Source organism: Arachis ipaensis, chromosome B5 (genome assembly GCF_059453495.1).
Source record: "Arachis ipaensis isolate K30076 ecotype BB chromosome B5, ASM5945349v1, whole genome shotgun sequence".
Lineage (NCBI taxonomy): Eukaryota > Viridiplantae > Streptophyta > Magnoliopsida > Fabales > Fabaceae > Arachis > Arachis ipaensis.
The window spans coordinates 86,380,787-86,398,784 of record NC_142440.1 but is presented as its reverse complement, the minus strand read 5'-3'; the positions used below and the strand labels follow the sequence as shown (position 1 = coordinate 86,398,784).

The 17,998-nt window shown below is 37.6% G+C and overlaps 2 non-coding genes across 2 annotated transcripts; both read right to left on the bottom strand.

The window, feature by feature from the left end:
- Nucleotides 1-8,870: 8,870 nt before the first annotated feature.
- Nucleotides 8,871-8,978, bottom strand: LOC148564852 (small nucleolar RNA R71). The gene has a single exon (XR_015884200.1). It is a non-coding gene; the product is annotated as a small nucleolar RNA R71 (small nucleolar RNA).
- An 8,183-nt stretch (nt 8,979-17,161) lies between these two features.
- LOC148564851 (small nucleolar RNA R71) lies at nt 17,162-17,269 on the bottom strand. Its single transcript, XR_015884199.1, has one exon. It is a non-coding gene; the product is annotated as a small nucleolar RNA R71 (small nucleolar RNA).
- Nucleotides 17,270-17,998: the final 729 nt, after the last annotated feature.

Genomic DNA, 17,998 nt, shown 5'->3' with positions numbered 1-17,998 from the left:
TGCAAGAGTCCAAGAGAATAACTCCAATCCAAGGGCAATTTAAATGGGTAACAATTTCCTCCATGAGCTTCAAAGGCCCATACCAATATGCTCTCTTGGAAATGGATCACCAACTTAAGGTGCTTCTTGGAGTGTTAAATGATGAAGAAATGGATATTGGTTGCCAAAGGAGTTCAAAGCATAAATGGTACAAGGTCCAATTAGGAGGATCACAAGGTTTCATTGGGTGCTTCAAAGGTGATTGATAAACTCCATTTTTAGGCTTTATCTTGTGCTTAATTGAGTAGATTTTATCCACTAAACTCACACTTATTCATATAATTCGCATGTTTTACATTTTCCTTCTTAATTTTGTGCTATGATTGAAAACATGCTTCTTTGGCCTTAAATTTGCTAATTTTAATCCCCCCTTATTACCATTCGATGCCATGATATGTTTGTTAAGTGTTTTCAAGATTTATAGGGCAGGAATAACTTAGAGGATGGAAAGGAAGCATGCAAAAGTGGAAGGAATACAAGAAATTGAAGGAATTGCTAAGCTATCAAGCCTGACCTCTTCGTACTAAATCGATTATAACTTGAGCTACAGAGGTCCGAATGAGGCGGTTCCAGTTGCGTTGGAAATCTAACGTCCGGGGCTTCAAAATGATATGGAATTTGCAATATTTGCCATGCAGTTAGGCAACGTGCACGCGTGGATCACGTGTACGCATGACCTTGCAAAAGTTCAGCGACGCATACGCGTGGGCGACGCGTACACGTGACAGAGCCACGTGCTGCACGTATCAGAAAATGCTGGGGGCAATTTCTAGACTATTTTTAGCTCAGTTCCAAGCCCGAAAACATAGATTAGAGGCTGCAGAGTGGGAGGAATCAAGGATACAACTTTCATTCACAGAATTTTAGGTTTAGGTGTAGTTTTCTAGAGAGAGAGAGGCTCTCTCCTCTCTCTAGGTTTTAGGGTTCTTAGTTTACTCCTTTTTAATTTCTGAATTCTATCTTATTTCAATTTAGTTTCTCTTCTACTTTTAATTGTTCCTGCATTCTAGTTTATTTATTCCCGTTGTTGATTATCTTATGTTGCAAATTTAGATTATGAATTCTCATGTTAGATTTGATTTCCCTTTTTATGCAATTTGAGGTGTTTCATATTTATGATTGCTTTCTTCAATTTATGTTATTGATGCTTTCAATTGGTTGTTTGGATTTTATTATCTCTTATTGCTTTTGTATGCTTTTATGTTGTGCCTTCCAAGTGTTTGATAAAATGCTTGGGGGGTTTTAAGTTAGATTTTCCCATTCTTAACTTGGATTGATTAATTGGAGACTCTTGGATTATCAAAGGTCTTTTATTGATTGGTATTTGAGACTTGCTAGTTGATTTGAATTCCACTAACTCTAGTCTTTCCTTAAGAGTTGACTAGGACTTGAGGAATCAAATTAATTTATCCACTTGACTTTCCTTCATAGTTAGAGGTCAACTAAGTGGAAGCAATGGAAAATTACTATCATAATTGATGATGATAATTAGGATAGGAATTCCAATTCTCAATACTTGTTAAGACTTTTCTTAATTATTAGTTTATTTTCTTGTCATTTACATTCCTTGTTCAACATTTAAAAACCCAAAAAGATACTTTTCCATAACCAATAATAGATACACCTCCCTGCAATTCCTTGAGAGACGACCCAAGATTTGACTACTTCGGTTATTATTTTTATTGAATTTGCTTTAGTGACAAACAAATTAAATTTGATTGAGGTTTAATTGTCGGTTTAGATCTATACTTACAACGCACTTATTTTTGTGAAATCCTTTACCGACGATTTTTCCCCTGTCAATTTTTGGCGCCGTTGTCGGGGAATTGAAAACGTGTGCCTTATTGTTGGTTATTGTGAATATTGTGAATAATTTTGGTTTTTCGTTTCTTTGTTAGTTGTTTCTAGTTTTAGGAGTTTATTTTCATTAGTTTCTTATTAGTTTTTGTTTTTACATTCTTTTGTTACTATGAATTCTCACCCCCTTTGGCTATGAGTTTGCTTCAAATTATGTTGTAGGAAATGGAAGCTATAATGAGATCATGCATCAAGGTTGGGACAATCAGAGATGGGAGGAGCCACAAGGATTTGATCAACCCTCTTGGCAACAACCTCCTCTAACTTACTATGAGCAAGAGCCATTCCAAGGTGCATACCAAGACAATAGTTACCAACAAGCCCCACCATATGCCTATGAACCCCCTCCTCAACATAGCTTTGAACTACCATACTGATGAGCGGATAATTTATACGCTTTTTGACATTATTTTTAGTATGTTTTTAGTAGGATCTAGTTACTTTTAGGGATGTTTTTAATAGATTTTGTGTTAAATTCACATTTCTGGACTTTACTATGAGTTTGTGTGTTTTTCTGTGATTTTAGGTATTTTCTGGCTGAAATTGAGGGACTTGAGCAGAAATCAGATTCAGAGGTTGAAAAAGGACTGCTGATGCTGTTGGATTCTGACCTCCCTGCACTCAAAGTGGATTTTCTGGAGCACAGATCTTGAAATGGCGCGCTTCCAATTGCGTTGGAAAGTAGACATCCAGGGCTTTCCAGCAATATATAATAGTCCATACTTTGGCCAAGAATAGACGACGTAAACTGGCGTTCAACGCCAGCTTTCTACCCAAATCTGGCGTCCAGCGCCAGAAAAGGATCCAAAACCAGAGTTGAACGCCCAAACTGGCACAAAAACTGGCGTTCAACTCCACAAATGGCCTCTGCACGTGCAACACTTAAGCTCAGCCCAAACACACACCAAGTGGGCCCCGAAAGTGGATTTATACATCAAATACTTACTCATGTAAACCCTAGTAGCTAGTTTATTATAAATAGGACCTCTTACTATTGTATTAGGCATCTTTGGATCTTTGAACGCATTGTTCTTAGACCATGGGGGCTGGCCATCTCGGCCATGCCTGGACCTTCACTTATGTATTTTTAACGGTAGAGTTTCTACACTCCATAGATTAAGGTGTGGAGCTCTGCTGTTCCTCAAAGATTAATGCAAAGTACTACTGTTTTCTATTCAATTCATCTTATTTCGCTTCTAAGATATCCATTCGCACCCAAGAACGTGATGAATGATGACAAGTCATCCTAGCCTATTTTAGCTAGTCTTTTTCTTTAGTTTTCATTAGAATTATGCACTTTCTTGAGCTACAAGCAAGCTAATTGAGTAGATTTTCATGTTTCCCTTGATTGAACCAACCATATATGAATTTATGCCATTTCATGAGGTTTTATGCTATATTTGTTGCATATTATGAAAGAATGAATATCTCATGATTTTGAGCATAGCTTTGATAAGTTTGGTTGATTAATGATAGGTGAAGAAAGCTTGGAGAAAGGTTGAAGCAAAGAGGAATGGCTAGAAGTGAAGAGAGGACAATGGAATAAGTGAAATTGAACCAGGAGGCATGAAGTTAGCCCCAACGTTAGCCCCCTAACTTGGAGGCTAACGTTAGGCATGAAGATTACTCCCTGGGCTCCCCACGTTTGAGCCAACGTTAGCCCCCTAACTTGGAGGCTAACGTTGGCAAGAGAAACTTCTTCCCTGGGCACCAACGTTTGCGCCAACGTTAGCCCCCTAACTTGGAGGCTAACGTTGGCACATGAATTACAAAGGGAGAAGGGCCAACGTTTGCGCCAACGTTAGCCCCCTAACTTGGAGGCTAACGTTGGCGCCACACACCACAAGGCATACAAGGGGTATACTTCCAACAAGAATAACTTGAGCTACAGAGCTCCAAATGAGGTGATTCAAAAAGCATTGGAAAGTAGGAATTAAGAGCTTTCCAAGCATATATGGCACTGCATGGTGGACACTAAAATTGAGGGAGAAAACTGCCCCACAATGTGCATAAACGAACATGGTGGCAACCTGCAGTGAGGCCAACTGACCTCTGCACCTTCAAAGGAGTGTAACTCGAGCTGTAGAGCTCCAAATAATGTGCTCCCAACGGCATTGGAAAGTAGACATCCAGGGCTTTCCAACAATGTATAATAGTATGGGGTGGACAATACATTTGAGCCTCCAGAACTGGCGTTTTCGCCAACGTTTGAGGGCTAACGTTACCTCAAACGCTGCACACCAAAGCCAGCGACCATGCCCTCTTCAAATGATCATAACTTGAGTTGTAGATGTCCAATTGAAGTGATTCCAAGTGGGTTAGAAAGCTGACATTCAGAGCTTTCCAACCATATATGATAGTCTATATTGGGCATAAAATTGGCAACATGACAAGAGGACAAAGTTGGCCCCATAAATGTGCATAAGGGAGGCCAACGTTAGGGTCAAAGTTAGACCCCTAACGTTGGCACCAACGTCCATACCAGAAGAATTTTGCTTTGCTGCTATGAAAAGTTGGAGCCAAAGTTAGACCCCTAACTTTGGCTCAAACGTTAGGTCCAACTATGGCTAACTTCAAAACCGGTTCAATTGGTTCACTTTGGTTCTTCTTCAAACTTCAAGAGCAATCAACCAAGGCCTCTTTCAACCCAATTCCACCAAGAACAAAGGCCCAACTCAAGGCTTGAAGATCATTTTGGAAAGTGTATAAATAGGATAGAATTCAAGTTATTCGGAGAGCTTTCCTTTTAGAATTTTTATAATAGTTTTCGGAGAGCTTTTGAACTTTAATTTTCTTTGCTTTTATTGCTTTCATTTTCATTTTACACTTGTCTTGGATCTTGGATTGGAGAATTGAAGAAATTCTGTTTCAATCTCAATCTTGGATCTCCCTGTTTTCTTTACTGTTAATTGAATTTCATTTCCGGTTCATTACTTTTCATCTATTCTCTTTGCAATTTACAATTTCCTTTCTATTGTTCTTGTTGGATCTAGGAAGGCATTGAGATCTAGACTTGGTTTTCTAGTCTCTGGGTCCTGAGATCTAAATCTCCAATTTACATTCTGTTTCTTGCTTTCTTATGTTCATTTACTTCTCTGTTTCATATCCGGTTCAATCCCAATTCCCTTTTCCTCTTCTGTTTAATGCAATTTAACTTTTCCTTGATTAAATTCTGCAAATCCACATCCCAATTCCCTTTACATTTCAAGCAATTTACATTCCTTGCACTTTAAGATTCCGCAATTTACATTTCTTGCACTCTAAGTTTCTGCCATTTAATTTCTTGTTCTTTAAGATTCAGCAATTTAATTTCCTGCTCTCTTTAATTTCATGCAATTTACATTCTGCAAGTCACAAATCACCCAACCAACACTTGATTCGCTTGACTAAATCAATCACTAAACTAAAATTGCTCAATCCTTCAATCCCTGTGGGATCGACCTCACTCCCGTGAGTTTTTATTACATGATACGACCCGGTGCACTTGCCGGTTAGGTTTGTGGTGTTTTGGAAGAGATTCGTTTCTCACCAAAATATCTCATCATCAATGAAGGTGATGATTATGTGTGACGCTCATCACCATTCTCCCTATGAACACGTGCCTGACAAACACTTCCGTTCTACATGCAACAAGCTAGAATGAATATCTCTTAGATCTCTTAATCGGAATCTTCGTGGCGTAAGCTAGAATGATGGCGGCATTCAAGAGAATCCGGAAAGTCTAAACCTTGTCTGTGGTATTCCGAGTAGGATTCAATGATTGAATGACTGTGACGAGCTTCAAACTCGCGATTGCTGGGCGTTAGTGACAGACGCAAAAGGAGGGTGAATCCTATTCCAGCATGATCGAGAACCGACAGATGATTAGCCGTGCTGTGACAGAGCATGTGAGCATATTTTTCACTGAGAGGAGGGGATGTAGCCACTGACAACGGTGATGTATCACATAAAGCCAGCCATGGAAAGGAGTGAGACTGATTGGATGAAGATAGCAGGAAAGCAGAGATTCAGAGGAACGAAAAGCATCTCCATTCGCTTATCTGAAATTCCTACCAATGATTTACATAAGTATCTCTATCCCTATTTTATTAATTAATATTCGAAAACACCATTATCAATTTATATCTGCCTAACTGAGATTTGCAAGGTGACCATAGCTTGCTTCATACCAACAATCTCCGTGGGATTCGACCTTACTCACGTAAAGTATTACTTGGACGACCCAGTGCACTTGCTGGTTAGTTGTATCGAAGTTGTGAACCATGGTATTGGCACCATGTTCTTGGCGCCATTGCTGGGGAAAGAAAGAGCCATGAATTTTACATGATCAAAGTGTAATTACGATTGCGCATACCAAGTTGCTCACGTTGCCAGGGATTGTTTGAGCCTGGACATCACAATTTCGTGCACCATGTTTTTGGCGCCGTTGCCGGGGATTGTTTGAGTTTTCGGCAAGCTTTTGGTCCGGTAACATCAGTGCCAAGTTTGATCCGGCAACAGCACCAAGTTTTTGGCGCCGTTGCCGGGGATTGTTTGAGTTTGGACAACTGACGGTTCATCTTGTTGCTCAGATTAGGTAATTTTCTTTTTATTTTCTTTTCAAAAATTTTTCAAAAATAATTTCAAAAATCTCTCATCTGTTTTCGAAAAAAATAAAAATGTTTTCAAAAATTTTATTCAAAATTTTTAAGAATGAATTCTAGTGTTTCATGAAGCATGTGAAGCCTGGCTGGCTGTAAAGCCATGTCTAAATTCATTTGGACTGAGGCTTGCAATTTGTTATCAAGAGCAATTTAGTTGTTGCTCATCCACCTGCTGCTGATCCATGATCACCTGCTGAAGCTTGGCTGGCCATTGGCCATGTCTAGTGTTTTGGACTGGAGCCTTCTTTGAAAGCTTGGCTGGCTAGTAAGCCATGTCTAATTCCTGGACTGAAGCTTTAGACTAAGAATGCAAGATTCCTGGAATTCATATTAAAAATTTTGGAATCCTTATTTTTCTTTTTCATATAATTTTCGAAAAATATAAAATAAAAATCCAAAAAAATTAGAAAATCATAAAAATCAAAAATATTTTTTGTTTCTTGTTTGAGTCTTGAGTCACATTATAAGTTTGGTGTCACTTGCATATGCATCTTGCATTTTTCGAAAATATCATGCATTCATAGTGTTCTTCATGATCTTCAAGTTGCTCTTGGTAAGTCTTCTTGTATGATCTTGATGATTTTTTGTTATGTGTCTTTTCATGTTTATCATATGCATTCTTGAATTCTTAGTGCCTAAGCATTAAAGAATTCTAAGTTTGGTGTCTTTCATGTTTTCTTTGCATTAAAAATTTTTCAAAAATATGTTCTTGATGTTCATCATGTTCTTCATAGTGTTCGTGGTGTTCATCTTGACATTCATAGCATTCTTGCATGCATTCACTGTTTTGATCTAAAAAAATTTCATGCATTGCATAATTTTCATGTTTTCCTCTCTCATCATAAAAATTCAAAAAAATAAAAAAAAATATCTTTCCCTTTTTCTCTCCTCAAATTCGAAAATTTGGATTGACTTTTTCAAAAATTTTTAAAATCAAATTGTTTCTTATGAGTCAAATCAAATTTTCAATTTGAAAATCTTATCTTTTTCAAAATCTTTTTCAAAAATCAAATCTTTTTCAAAATCCTTAGTTATTTTCGAAAATTCCAAAAATATTTTTCAAAAATCTTTTTCTTATTTTTATATCAAATTTTCGAAAATAACATAAACAATTAATGTTTTGATTCAAAAATTTCAAGTTTGTTACTTACTTGTTAAGAAAGATTCAAACTTTAAGTTCTAGAATCATATCTTGTGATTTCTTGTGAATCAAGTCATTAATTGAGAATTTAAAAATCAAATCTTTTTCAAAACTAATTTCTATCATATCTTTTCAAAAATATCTTCTCATCTTATCTTTTTCAAAAATTTGATTTTCAAAATATCTTTTCTAACTTCCTAACTTCTTATCTTTTCAAAATTTGTTTCAACTAACTAACTAACTTTTTGTTTGTTTCTTAACTTTTTCAAAACTACCTAACTAACTCTCTCTCTCTAATTTTCGAAAATATCTTCCCCTTTTTCAAAAATTTCTTTTTAATTAACTAATTATTTTTATTTTTATTTTTGATTTCAAAAATTTTCGAAAAAAAATACTAAACATTTTTCAAAAACTATTTTCAAAAATCACCAACTCTTTTTCAAAATAATTTTTGAAAATTTTCCCTCCCCCATCTTATTCTATTTATTTATTCATCTACTAACATCTCTTCCTCACATCATCACCAAATTCGAACCCCCTCTTCTATCTGTGTTCGAATTTCTTCCTCTTTTCTTCTACTCACATAAGGGAACCTCTATACTGTGGTAAAGAGAGTCTCTATTATTATTATTTTTCTGTGCCTTCTTCTTTGTCATATGAGCAGGAGCAAGGACAAGAACATTCTTGTTGAAGCAGATCCATAACCTGAAAGGACTCTGAAAAAAAAATTGAGAGAAGCTAAATTACAACAATCCAGAGATACCCTTTCAGAAATTTTCGAACAGGAAAAGGATATGGCAGCCGAAAATAATAATAATGCAAGGAAGATGCTTGGTGACTTTACTGCACCTAATTCCAATTTACATGGAAGAAGCATCTCCATTCCTGCCATTGGAGCAAACAATTTTGAGCTGAAACCTCAATTAGTTTCTCTGATGCAGCAGAACTGCAAGTTTCATGGACTTCCATCTGAAGATCCTTTTCAGTTCTTAACCGAGTTCTTGCAGATATGTGATACTGTTAAGACTAATGGAGTAAATCCTGAAGTCTACAGGCTCATGCTTTTCCCTTTTGCTGTAAGAGACAGAGCTAGATTATGGTTGGATTCTCAACCCAAAAACAGCCTGAACTCTTGGGATAAGCTGGTCACGACTTTCTTAGCCAAGTACTTTCCTCCTCAAAAGCTGAGCAAGCTTAGAGCTGATGTTCAAACCTTCAGACAGAAAGAAGGTGAATCCCTCTATGAAGCTTGGGAAAGATACAAACAGTTGACCAAAAAGTGTCCTTCTGACATGCTTTCAGAATGGACCATCCTGGATATATTCTATGATGGTTTATCTGAGCTATCAAAGATGTCACTGGACACTTCTGCAGGTGGATCCATTGACCTAAAGAAAACGCCTGCAGAAGCTCAAGAACTCATTGACATGGTTGCTAATAACCAGTTCATGTACACTTTTGAAAGGAATCCTGTGAGTAATGGGACGCCTATGAAGAAGGGAGTTCTTGAAGTTGATACTCTGAATGCCATATTGGCTCAGAATAAAATATTGACTCAGCAAGTCAATATGATCTCTCAGAGTCTGCATGGAATGCAAGCTGCATCCAACAGTACTCAAGAGGCTTCTTATGAAGAAGAAGCTTATGATCCTGAGAACCCTGCAATAGCAGAGGTGAATTATTTAGGTGAACCTTATGGAAACACCTATAACTCATCATGGAGAAATCATCCAAATCTCTCATGGAAGGATCAAAAGCCTCAACAAGGCTTTAATAATGGTGGAAGAAACAGGTTTAGCAATAGCAAGCCTTTCCCATCATCAACTCAGCAACAGACAGAGAACTCTGAACAAAATGCTTCTAATTTAGCAAATATAGTCTCTGATCTATCTAAGGCCACTGTAAGTTTCATGAATGAAACAAGGTCTTCCATTAGAAATCTGGAAGCACAAGTGGGCCAGCTGAGTAAAAGGATCACTGAAATCCCTCCTAGTACTCTCCCAAGCAATACAGAAGAGAATCCAAAAGGAGAGTGCAAGGCCATTGACATAAGCGCCATGGCCGAACCTGTGAGGAGAGGAGAGGACGTGAATCCCAAGGAGGAAGACCTCCTGGGACGTCCAGCGGTCAATAAGGAGCTTCCCTCTGAGGAACCAAAGGACTCTGGGGCTCATCTAGAGACCATAGAGATCCCATTGAACCTCCTTATGCCCTTCATGAGCTCTGATGAGTATTCCTCTTCTGAAGAGAATGAGGATGTTACTGAACAGCAAACTGCCAAGTTTCTTGGTGCAATCATGAAGCTAAATGCCAAATTATTTGGCATTGATACTTGGGAAGTTGAACCTCCCTTGTTCATCAATGAACTAAGTGATCTGGATCAACTGACATTGCCTCAGAAGAGACAGGATCCTGGAAAGTTCATAATACCCTGTACCATAGGCACCATGATCTTTAAGGCTCTGTGTGACCTTGGTTCAGGAATAAACCTCATGCCCCTCTCTGTAATAGAGAAACTGGGAATCTATGGGGTGCAAGCTGCTAAAATCTCATTAGAGATGGCAGACAGCTCAAGAAAACAGGCTTATGGACAAGTAGAGGACGTGTTAGTAAAGGTTGAAGGCCTTTACATCCCTGCTGATTTCATAGTCCTGGATACTGGAAAGGAAGAGGATGAATCCATCATCCTAGGAAGACCTTTCCTGGCCACAGCAAGAGCTGTGATTGATGTTGACAGAGGTGAAATATTCCTTCAATGGAATGAGAACTCCCTTGTGTTTAAAACTCAAGGATCTCCCTCTGCAACCATGGAGAGGAAGCAGAAAAAGCTTCTCTCCAAGCAGAGTCAACCAGAGCCCCCACAGTCAAACTTTAAGTTTGGTGTTGAGAGGCCACAACCAAACTCTAAGTTTAGTGTTGAACTCCCATATCCAAACTCTAAGTTTGGTGTTGGAGAGTCTCAACAAAGCTCTGCACATCTGTGAGGCTCCATGAGAGCCCACTGTCAAGCTATTGACATTAAAGAAGCGCTTGTTGGGAGGCAACCCAATGTTTATCTAATTCTTATTTTTATTGTTTTTCATGTTTTCTTATGTTCATGATCATGTAGAGTCACAAAATAAACAAAAAAATCAAAAACGGAATCAAAAACAGCAGAAGAAAAATCACACCCTGGAGGAGCATCTGTCTGGCGTTCAAACGCCAGAACAGAGCATAGTTCTGGCGCTGAACGCCCAGAATGGGAGCATCCTGGCGCTGAACGCCCAAAACAAGCATGGTTCTGGCGTTCAACGCCAGAAATGGCAGCAAAGGGGCGTTGAACGCCCAAAATGGGCACCAACCTGGCGCTGAACGCCCAGAGTTGTGTGCAAGGGCATTTTGCATGCCTAAATTGGTGCAGGGATGTAAATGCCTTGACACCCCAAGATCTGTGGACCCCACAGGATCCCCACCTACCTTCACTCACTCTCTTCTCTCTTCTCAATCATCCTCTATTCCCAATAAACACTCATCCCTTCTGTCTTCCATTTACCACTCACACCCATACACCCACTTACCTTCAAAAATTCAACATCTCTTCCCCACCCAATCCCACCCATATGGCCGAATACACACAGCCATCCATCTCCTCCATATCCTCTTCTTCTTCTATTCTTTCTTCTTTTGCTCGAGGGCGAGCAACATTCTAAGTTTGGTGTGGCAAAAGCATAGCTTTTTTGTTTTTTCCATAACCATTGATGGCACCTAAGGCCAGAGAAACCTCTAGAAAGAGGAAAGGGAAGACAAAAGATTCCATCAAGGGTCTATAGCTCAGTGGTAGAACATTTGACTGCAAATCAAGAGATCCCTGAGATACCTCAGGGGATACATTTTCTTCCACACAATTATTGGAAGCAACTAAGGGTGGAACATCAAGAGCACTCCATCATCCTTCATGAAATCAGAGAAGATCTAAAAGCAATGAAGGAGGAGCAACAAAGACAAGGAAGAGACATAGAAGAGCTCAAGGACATCATTAGTTCCTCAAGAAGGAAACGCCACCATTACTAAGGTGGATTCATTCCTTGTTCTTATTTCTTCTGTTTTTCGTTTTCTATGTTATGTGCTTATCTGTGTTTGTGTCTTCATTACATAATCATTAGTAGTTAGTAACTATGTCTTAAAGTTATAAATGTCCTATGAATCCATCACCTCTCTTAAATGAAAAATATTTTAATTCAAAAGAACAAGAAGTACATGAGTTTCGAATTTATCCTTGAACTTAGTTTAATTATATTGATGTGGTGACAATGCTTCTTATTTTCTGAATGTATGCTTGAACAGTGCATATGTCTTTTGAAGTTGTTGTTTAAGAATGTTAAATATGTTGGCCCTTGAAAGAATGATGACTAGGAGACATGTTATTTGATAATCTGAAAAATCATAAAAATGATTCTTGAAGCAAGAAAAAGCAGCAAAGAACAAAGCTTGCAGAAAAAAAAAATTTCAAAAAAAAAAAATTTAAAGAAAGAAAAAGAAAAAGCAAGCAGAAAAAGACAAAGCTCTTAAAACCAAGAGGCAAGAGCAAAAAGCCAATAACCCTTAAAACCAAAAGGCAAGGGAAATAAAAAGGATCCCAAGGCTTTGAGCATCAGTGGATAGGAGGGCCTAAAGGAATAAAATCCTGGTCTAAGCGGCTAAACCAAGCTGTCCTTAACCATGTGCTTGTGGCGTGTAGGTGTCAAGTGAAAACTTGAGACTGAACAGTTAAAGTCAAGGTCCAAAGCAAAAAAAAAGAGTGTGCTTAAGAACCCTGGACACCTCTAATTGGGGACTTTAGCAAAGCTGAGTCACAATCTGAAAGGGTTCACCAAATTATATGTCTGTGGCATTTATGTATCCGGTGGTAATACTGGAAAACAAAGTGCTTAGGGCCACGGCCAAGACTCATAAAGAAGCTGTGTTCAAGAATCATCATACTGAACTAGGAGAATCAATAACACTATCTGAACTCTGAGTTCCTATAGATGCCAATCATTCTGAACCTCAATGGATAAAGTGAGATGCCAAAACTATTCAAGAGGCAAAAAGCTATAAGTCCCGCTCATATGATTGGAGCTATGTTTCATTGATAGTTTGGAATTTATAGTATATTCTCTTCTTTTTATCCTATTTTGATTTTCAGTTGCTTGGGGACAAGCAACAATTTAAGTTTGGTGTTGTGATGAGCGGATAATTTATACGCTTTTTGACATTATTTTTAGTATGTTTTTAGTAGGATCTAGTTACTTTTAGGGATGTTTTTAATAGATTTTGTGTTAAATTCACATTTCTGGACTTTACTATGAGTTTGTGTGTTTTTCTGTGATTTCAGGTATTTTCTGGCTGAAATTGAGGGACTTGAGCAGAAATCAGATTCAGAGGTTGAAAAAGGACTGCTGATGTTGTTGGATTCTGACCTCCCTGCACTCAAAGTAGATTTTCTGGAGCTACAGAACTTGAAATGGCGCGCTTCCAATTGCGTTGGAAAGTAGACATCCAGGGATTTCCAGCAATATATAATAGTCCATACTTTGGCCAAGAATAGATGACGTAAACTGGCGTTCAACGCCAGCTTTCTACCCAAATCTGGCGTCCAGCGCCAGAAAAGGATCCAAAACCAGAGTTGAACGCCCAAACTGGCACAAAAACTGGCGTTCAACTCCACAAATGGCCTCTGCACGTGCAACACTTAAGCTCAGCCCAAACACACACCAAGTGGGCCCCGGAAGTGGATTTATACATCAAATACTTACTCATGTAAACCCTAGTAGCTAGTTTATTATAAATAGGACCTCTTACTATTGTATTAGGCATCTTTGGATCTTTGAACGCATTGTTCTTAGACCATGGGGGCTGGCCATCTCGGCCATGCCTGGACCTTCACTTATGTATTTTTAACGGTAGAGTTTCTACACTCCATAGATTAAGGTGTGGAGCTCTGCTGTTCCTCAAAGATTAATGCAAAGTACTACTGTTTTCTATTCAATTCATCTTATTTCGCTTCTAAGATATCCATTCGCACCCAAGAACGTGATGAAGGTGATGATTATGTGTGACGCTCATCACCATTCTCCTTAAGAACACGTGCCTGACAAACACTTCCGTTTTACATGCAACAAGCTAGAATGAATATCTCTTAGATCTCTTAATCGGAATCTTCGTGGCGTAAGCTAGAATGATGGCGGCATTCAAGAGAATCCGGAAAGTCTAAACCTTGTCTGTGGTATTCCGAGTAGGATTCAATGATTGAATGACTGTGACGAGCTTCAAACTCGCGATTGCTGGGCGTTAGTGACAGACGCAAAAGGAGGGTGAATCCTATTCCAGCATGATCGAGAACCGACAGATGATTAGCCGTGCTGTGACAGAGCATGTGAGCATATTTTTCACTGAGAGGAGGGGATGTAGCCACTGACAACGGTGATGTATCACATAAAGCCAGCCATGGAAAGGAGTGAGACTGATTGGATGAAGATAGCAGGAAAGCAGAGATTCAGAGGAACGAAAAGCATCTCCATTCGCTTATCTGAAATTCCTACCAATGATTTACATAAGTATCTCTATCCCTATTTTATTAATTAATATTCGAAAACACCATTATCAATTTATATCTGCCTAACTGAGATTTGCAAGGTGACCATAGCTTGCTTCATACCAACAATCTCCGTGGGATTCGACCTTACTCACGTAAAGTATTACTTGGACGACCCAGTGCACTTGCTGGTTAGTTGTATCGAAGTTGTGAACCATGGTATTGGCACCATGTTCTTGGCGCCATTGCTGGGGAAAGAAAGAGCCATGAATTTTACATGATCAAAGTGTAATTACGATTGCGCATACCAAGTTGCTCACGTTGCCAGGGATTGTTTGAGCCTGGACATCACAATTTCATGCACCATGTTTTTGGCGCCGTTGCCGGGGATTGTTTGAGTTTTCGGCAAGCTTTTGGTCCGGTAACATCAGTGCCAAGTTTGATCCGGCAACAGCACCAAGTTTTTGGCGCCGTTGCCGGGGATTGTTTGAGTTTGGACAACTGACGGTTCATCTTGTTGCTCAGATTAGGTAATTTTCTTTTTATTTTCTTTTCAAAAATTTTTCAAAAATAATTTCAAAAATCTCTCATCTGTTTTCGAAAAAAATAAAAATGTTTTCAAAAATTTTATTCAAAATTTTTAAGAATGAATTCTAGTGTTTCATGAAGCATGTGAAGCCTGGCTGGCTGTAAAGCCATGTCTAAATTCATTTGGACTGAGGCTTGCAATTTGTTATCAAGAGCAATTTAGTTGTTGCTCATCCACCTGCTGCTGATCCATGATCACCTGCTGAAGCTTGGCTGGCCATTGGCCATGTCTAGTGTTTTGGACTGGAGCCTTCTTTGAAAGCTTGGCTGGCTAGTAAGCCATGTCTAATTCCTGGACTGAAGCTTTAGACTAAGAATGCAAGATTCCTGGAATTCATATTAAAAATTTTGGAATCCTTATTTTTCTTTTTCATATAATTTTCGAAAAATATAAAATAAAAATCCAAAAAAATTAGAAAATCATAAAAATCAAAAATATTTTTTGTTTCTTGTTTGAGTCTTGAGTCACATTATAAGTTTGGTGTCACTTGCATATGCATCTTGCATTTTTCGAAAATATCATGCATTCATAGTGTTCTTCATGATCTTCAAGTTGCTCTTGGTAAGTCTTCTTGTATGATCTTGATGATTTTTTGTTATGTGTCTTTTCATGTTTATCATATGCATTCTTGAATTCTTAGTGCCTAAGCATTAAAGAATTCTAAGTTTGGTGTCTTTCATGTTTTCTTTGCATTAAAAATTTTTCAAAAATATGTTCTTGATGTTCATCATGTTCTTCATAGTGTTCGTGGTGTTCATCTTGACATTCATAGCATTCTTGCATGCATTCACTGTTTTGATCTAAAAAAATTTCATGCATTGCATAATTTTCATGTTTTCCTCTCTCATCATAAAAATTCAAAAAAATAAAAAAAAATATCTTTCCCTTTTTCTCTCCTCAAATTCGAAAATTTGGATTGACTTTTTCAAAAATTTTTAAAATCAAATTGTTTCTTATGAGTCAAATCAAATTTTCAATTTGAAAATCTTATCTTTTTCAAAATCTTTTTCAAAAATCAAATCTTTTTCAAAATCATTAGTTATTTTCGAAAATTCCAAAAATATTTTTCAAAAATCTTTTTCTTATTTTTATATCAAATTTTCGAAAATAACATAAACAATTAATGTTTTGATTCAAAAATTTCAAGTTTGTTACTTACTTGTTAAGAAAGATTCAAACTTTAAGTTCTAGAATCATATCTTGTGATTTCTTGTGAATCAAGTCATTAATTGAGAATTTAAAAATCAAATCTTTTTCAAAACTAATTTCTATCATATCTTTTCAAAAATATCTTCTCATCTTATCTTTTTCAAAAATTTGATTTTCAAAATATCTTTTCTAACTTCCTAACTTCTTATCTTTTCAAAATTTGTTTCAACTAACTAACTAACTTTTTGTTTGTTTCTTAACTTTTTCAAAACTACCTAACTAACTCTCTCTCTCTAATTTTCGAAAATATCTTCCCCTTTTTCAAAAATTTCTTTTTAATTAACTAATTATTTTTATTTTTATTTTTGATTTCAAAAATTTTCGAAAAAAAATACTAAACATTTTTCAAAAACTATTTTCAAAAATCACCAACTCTTTTTCAAAATAATTTTTGAAAATTTTCCCTCCCCCATCTTATTCTATTTATTTATTCATCTACTAACATCTCTTCCTCACATCATCACCAAATTCGAACCCCCTCTTCTATCTGTGTTCGAATTTCTTCCTCTTTTCTTCTACTCACATAAAGGAACCTCTATACTGTGGTAAAGAGAGTCTCTATTATTATTATTTTTCTGTGCCTTCTTCTTTGTCATATGAGCAGGAGCAAGGACAAGAACATTCTTGTTGAAGCAGATCCATAACCTGAAAGGACTCTGAAAAAAAAATTGAGAGAAGCTAAATTACAACAATCCAGAGATACCCTTTCAGAAATTTTCGAACAGGAAAAGGATATGGCAGCCGAAAATAATAATAATGCAAGGAAGATGCTTGGTGACTTTACTGCACCTAATTCCAATTTACATGGAAGAAGCATCTCCATTCCTGCCATTGGAGCAAACAATTTTGAGCTGAAACCTCAATTAGTTTCTCTGATGCAGCAGAACTGCAAGTTTCATGGACTTCCATCTGAAGATCCTTTTCAGTTCTTAACCGAGTTCTTGCAGATATGTGATACTGTTAAGACTAATGGAGTAAATCCTGAAGTCTACAGGCTCATGCTTTTCCCTTTTGCTGTAAGAGACAGAGCTAGATTATGGTTGGATTCTCAACCCAAAAACAGCCTGAACTCTTGGGATAAGCTGGTCACGACTTTCTTAGCCAAGTACTTTCCTCCTCAAAAGCTGAGCAAGCTTAGAGCTGATGTTCAAACCTTCAGACAGAAAGAAGGTGAATCCCTCTATGAAGCTTGGGAAAGATACAAACAGTTGACCAAAAAGTGTCCTTCTGACATGCTTTCAGAATGGACCATCCTGGATATATTCTATGATGGTTTATCTGAGCTATCAAAGATGTCACTGGACACTTCTGCAGGTGGATCCATTGACCTAAAGAAAACGCCTGCAGAAGCTCAAGAACTCATTGACATGGTTGCTAATAACCAGTTCATGTACACTTTTGAAAGGAATCCTGTGAGTAATGGGACGCCTATGAAGAAGGGAGTTCTTGAAGTTGATACTCTGAATGCCATATTGGCTCAGAATAAAATATTGACTCAGCAAGTCAATATGATCTCTCAGAGTCTGCATGGAATGCAAGCTGCATCCAACAGTACTCAAGAGGCTTCTTATGAAGAAGAAGCTTATGATCCTGAGAACCCTGCAATAGCAGAGGTGAATTATTTAGGTGAACCTTATGGAAACACCTATAACTCATCATGGAGAAATCATCCAAATCTCTCATGGAAGGATCAAAAGCCTCAACAATGCTTTAATAATGGTGGAAGAAACAGGTTTAGCAATAGCAAGCCTTTCCCATCATCAACTCAGCAACAGACAGAGAACTCTGAACAAAATGCTTCTAATTTAGCAAATATAGTCTCTGATCTATCTAAGGCCACTGTAAGTTTCATGAATGAAACAAGGTCTTCCATTAGAAATCTGGAAGCACAAGTGGGCCAGCTGAGTAAAAGGATCACTGAAATCCCTCCTAGTACTCTCCCAAGCAATACAGAAGAGAATCCAAAA